We start from the raw sequence: 6,000 nt of genomic DNA on the forward strand, positions 1-6,000 counted from the left end.
ATTTTGAACTAGAAGATTTTAGAAAGGGTTATCAGGAGCAAGTCTAGAACAATTCTAACCTGAACTAGATGAAAAAAAGACATTGAAATAACAGCTAAAGACCTCCCAAAGATGTTTGTTAGAGAACCAACACCAGAATAAATGTCTAAAGATCAAGGTAGCTGATCTGGATAAGTCTCTTCAAAGACAACAAGAACATGATGAAAAAAACTATAGCTGAGTTAGAGACCATTGTGGACGGGTTAAAAAAAGAAAATAAGCTTCAGATAGTTCCCTTTGATGGAGGATTTTAATGGCATTTTTGTTGGGCTCAACAAAGGTTGAAAGCTAGAGATGCGGTCATTCGAGATTTCTTGGAACAAGTACAAAAAATAGCTCGTCATTTGCATGGTTTAGTGAGAGAAGTTGGAGTGGTCCGACAAGGTATTCAACTGGTGACAAATGAAGGAAGAAGACTTATCAACCTGTTAGAAGTTGTTTGGGGTCTAGAGGACTTAGTCAAAATGTACATTTAAGATGTTTTCGTCTTTTAAGAAATAAAATATTTTTCTAAATAAGGATTAATTATAGTACATACGTGTTTTTGGATCAATGCCTCAAACATTTCATGCATCATGTATTTCTACATATTTTACATATTTTATTTTTTTTCCATCATTTCTTTACATTCACATTAACTAACAGAAAATGTCTCATAAAAAAAGGGAACAAACACTGGACATACCACCCCAAGCATTGGCCACACCTCATCCTCATAACACCAGTTCAAAGAAGAAGAAAATGGAAGCAAAGATAGCTCAACTCGAAAAGAACATGCTAAGGTTACAAAGGGAGCTAGAGGAGAAAATAAGTCATAATAATCAAACCATTTTGGAGTCGATTACCAAAAGCCAAGAGTCTTTGGTTGATCAAATTGTTGCAAAGTTATCTGGCTTGAATCAAGCATGTGCACCTGGGGTAGGGACATCTGAAGGGGTAATTATGGTACCTACCTCGCAAGTGGTTATTTCACCTGGAATCTTACCAGTACTTCAAAGGGAGTCATCTTCCATAAAAGCAAAAGATCCGTCTGCTGTAAAAGTACAAACTTCTGTCTCCAACCCTGAGAATAATCCAGATGATTACCATATATCAGGTTTTGATGAAGAATATAAGGAAAAAATAGAAGAGAAACTCAAGCAGTTGGAGGACCAAATGAAGATGGTTAAAGAAGACCATGATTACTATAGAGTCGATGCCTTTGAGCTAAGTTTAGTCCCAGATTTGATTCTTCCTCTGAAATTCAAGGTCCCTGAGTTTGAGAAGTTCGATGGGAACAGTCGTCCGTCAACCCACATTACCATGTTTTATTGAAAGACGACATGATACGTAGGAAACGACTAACTTACTTTCAGGAGAGTCTGTCTGATTTAGCCATCTTGTGGTATAACCAGTTGAACCGGACTCATATCAAGACTTGGAAAGATTTATCCGAATAATTCCTGGAACAATACAAATATTTAAATGACATGAGACCAGATCGAGTTATGCTGTAAAGTATTGAGAAGAAACATAATGAAAGTTTCAGACAATATGCACAAAAATGGAGGGATTTATTTGTGCAAGTTCATCCACCTTTGGATACGAAAGAAACCAGGAAACTCTTTGTGCAAACACTGAAGGCTCCTTACTTCGGGCACATGGTTGCAATCAAATCTGGAAATTTTTCTTACTTGGTTATGGCTGGGGAGATTATAGAAATAGCTATAAAGCAAGCTAAGATCAATGGAGGGGATGCCAGTAAGAAACCTCCTATTAAGAAGAGGGCTTGGGAGATCAACAACAACAAAGATGTTACAATCTCCAAACCAAAATTAACTGCAGTTGTACGATCAGGTACTTCTAGACAAAATTCAAGGGAACTCAAGAAAGAAAGATAAAGGGAACATTTTGATCTTATTCCAATGACTTACAAAGAACTTTACCAATAACTCTTTGACACTCATATAGTGTCACTATATCCAGTGGAACCTATAAAACCCTCATACTCTAGGTGGTATGATAATAACGCACATTACGAATATCATGGTTGTGTTTCAGGGCACACTATTGAAAACTACCTCGCATTCAAGATGATCATGCAGAGAATGCGCAACAAGAATTGAATCCACTTCAACAACTCAGGGGCACCGAATGTTGCACAAAACCCTTTGCCTAACCACCAAGAAAGCGAGGTTAATGCAATTGTTGAGGAATGGAACATGAGATTCAAAATAAGTGTTGCTGAAATAACATCTCCCCTAGCCTGGGTATGGAGACATATGGTGAAAGCCACGTCGTGACACACCAAAATGTGAAGATGGTAGCAGCTGCTGCTACCACAATAAAGAGGAACATGACGTGTAAGATTGCTAGGAGTTTAAAGCTCTGGTCCAACTTATGATGGATAGGAAAGAGCTGGAATTCTACGAGGAAGTCCAAGACACTCCAGAATTTGATGTTTGTGCCACTGGAGATTCATCTGATAGAGGATACGATATGAGTTGTCCGTTATTAATCAACTCTAAGGTGCAGCAGATAGAAAAGGCACCAGCAAAGGTGGTGATCACAACACCAAGACCTTTTCCCTATAAAGATGATCGACAAGTGCCATGGAAATATGTTTTCCAATTAAGCACTGTGAAAGAAGGTGCTCAGGAAGTGGGGTACGCTGTTGGAAGAGGGAAATGGTATTCCTAAGAAATTCATCTATCCCAGAGATCATTTGAGCCATTTAAGGGGGACAAGCCAATGATAAATAAGCATATTAAATAAGAGTAAACAGTGGAATTCCTGAAATTCCTGAAACATAGAGAGTACAGTGTTATGGAGCAACTACACAATTTTCCAGCACGTATTTTGATGATGACGCTGCTACTGAATTCAAAGGCACATAGGGATGCATTGCTGAAGGTCTCGAATCAGACCTTCGTACCACGTGACATACTAATTAACAAGCTGGATAGACTAGTCAACAACATTCAGTCTGACAATCTTATCTCATTTTCCAATGACGAGATTCCATCCAGAGGAAGAGGCTGGGTTAAGGCATTACACATTACAACTCACTGCAAGAGGAAAGCCTTGCCAAGTGTGTTAATCAACAATGGGTCTACTCTAAATATGATGCCACTAGTCACTCTAAAAAGGTTACCAATGGATACCTCCCATATGCAGATATGCCAGAATGTGGTCCTAGCATTTGACAGGCAAAGAGTGAGGTAATCAGAAAGATTGAAGTACCCTTAACCATTGGACCCACCACTTATAAAATAGAGCTCTTGGTGATGGACATTATATCTCCCTATAACTACCTTTTAGGAATGCTTTGGATTCATCAAGATGGAGCAGTACCATCCACGCTGCATTAATAAGTCAAGTTTGTCATTGACAGAGCTATTATAATTATTAATGCTGAAGAAGAAATAGTAGAGAGTGTGACCACTAATGCCCTATACATATAGGTGAATGAGGAAGTTGTAGAGTGTTCATTCCACTCTCTAGAATTCGTGAATGCCACATTTGTGGCTGAAGGAGCAAAGATTTCCAATCCCAGGCTCTCTAAATGCACCAAAATGGAAATCAAACTGACTTTGGGAAGAGGTGCCAAGGTAAGAAGAGGATTTGGAAGTCTTTTGTAATGGAGGATTGACCCCATTTTTCCTATAACGAAGTTAGACCAATTCAGGTTGGGTTTTCAACCCAATCACCAGCAAAAGAGGAAGGAAATTCAGAAGTGCCTAAAAAGAAGGTTGATAAGATTGGCCGGGAATGAATTTTAGTGGGAGCCAATGGTTTTCCCACTTCTTGATGACATGTTTAGATCTAGTGGCTATGTGTTCGAGAACACCTTACCAAATTTTGAGTTTGCTTTGAAAGATTTAAGTATTAATGCCATGATTACAGAAAATGTTGAAATGCAAATAAATCTGGAATCCGCCCATTGCCACCTGGGTCAGTGCTTAGTAACTGGATGGCTGAAGAGCTACCTGTGGTTTTCAAATTTCTTTCAGATTAATGCTCAAACTCTCTCTATTCACCTTTACCCGGGGTAATATGTGATCTTTTGTAAGGGTGAATAAATGGTTTTTATTATCATTCAATAAAAGATGCAGTTTTTTTACCAGCAAACGTTTCTTCCTACTTCATTTCAATTCCTTTTTAATTTATTTTTTTCATTCTGTACTTCATTTCATTTCCTTTTGAATTTACATTTCTTCCATTCTGGGATATTTACCTCTCGCATATACACATTTCTTTCCGCCTTCCCCTTTATGGTCCCAAGATATTAATGATATAGGCATTGATGATCCTGACCCGGAGGTGGATTTTGAACAGCTCAGTTGTCTTGGGAAAATTGATGAATGTGATAATGAAGAAGAGTGCAATTTACATTCTGAATTATTAAGGATGGTAGAAAGAGAGGATAAATAAATATTTCCAAATGAATAGGAAATTGAAGTTTTGAATTTGGGCACATAAGAGGAAAAAAATGAGATTAAAATTGGCATAACTCTTTCAGCTGAAGCAAGACAAAACTTGATAGATTTACTTCAAGAATACAAAGATGTGTTTGCATGGTCGTATAAAGACATGCATGGGCTAAATACGGATATGGTAGTCCACAAACTACATATCAAGCCAGAATGCAAACCTGTATAACAAAAGCTAAGGAGAATGAGACCTAAAGTGCTCCTTAAAATAAAAGAAGAAGCCAAAAAGTATTTCAATGCCGACTTTCTTCAGGTGGCCAAATATCCAGGGTGAGTGGTTAATATTGTGCCAGCTCCAATGAATGATGGAAAAGTGTGCATGTGTGTCGACTATCGAGACCTTAACAAAGAAAGTCCTAAAGATAACTTCCCCTTGCCGCACATATACACTTTAGTGGATAATACAACATGAAATGCTTTCTTCTCATTCATGGATGGATTCTCAAAATATAACAAGATTAAAATGCATCCTAATGACATGAAAAAAACCACATTTATCACAATATGGGAACATTCTGCTACAAGGTGATGCCCTTCAGATTATAGAATGTTGGGGCAATATAACAAAGAGCCATTGTGACCTTATTTCATGACATGATGCATAAGGAGATTGAAGTTTATGTTGATGACATGATTGTGAAAGCACAAACTAAAGATGAGCATGTCCAGAATTTGAGAAAACTTTTCCAGATATTGAGAAAGTTTCAGTTGAGGTTGAATCCTAACAAGTGTACCTTTGGGGTAATATTTGGAAAGTTGTTATGCTTCGTGGTTAGCAGGAAAGACATCAAGATTGATCCAAATAAATTCAAGCAATCCATAATTTACCTCCCCCTCACAAAAAGAAGTTCAAGGTTTTCTGGGCAGATTAAATTATATATCGCAGTTCATATCTCAGCTGACTGACAAGTGTGACTCAATTTTTTCGCCTTCTTCGGAAAAGTAACCCTGGAACATGGGATGAGGACTACCAGACTGCATTCGAGAAAATAAAAGAGTATCTATCTCGCACTCATGTCTTAATGTTTCCCATCCCTGGTAAACATTTATTTATTTATTTGTTCATATTTAAGAATTCAATAGGATGTGTACTGGGCCAACATGATGAGTCCGGGAGGAAAGAGAGAGAGCCATTTACTATCTAAGAAGAAATTCATGGATTGTGAAGTTAGATACTCACCCATTGAAAAAGTTTGATGCGCTTTAGTATGGGCTACACGAAGACTCAGACAATACATATTGTACCATGCCACCTGGTTGATTTCCAGGTTAGATCCATTAAAATACATGATGGGTGTGCCTGCTCTCTTTGGAAGGTTAGCCTGATGGTAGATCATATTATCTGAATTTGTCATCGAATATGTGAGCTAAAAAGCTATAAAGGGTTGTGTCATATATGATTTCTTGGCAAGCAGAACTGCTGAAAATTATGAGCCACTGGACTCTGCAGATTGACATGCAGCCATATGAATACCCGACTCGTTACTAC

This window comes from Hibiscus syriacus, unplaced genomic scaffold (genome assembly GCF_006381635.1).
Source record: "Hibiscus syriacus cultivar Baekdansim isolate YM2019G1 unplaced genomic scaffold, ASM638163v2 tig00014213_pilon, whole genome shotgun sequence".
NCBI lineage: Eukaryota > Viridiplantae > Streptophyta > Magnoliopsida > Malvales > Malvaceae > Hibiscus > Hibiscus syriacus.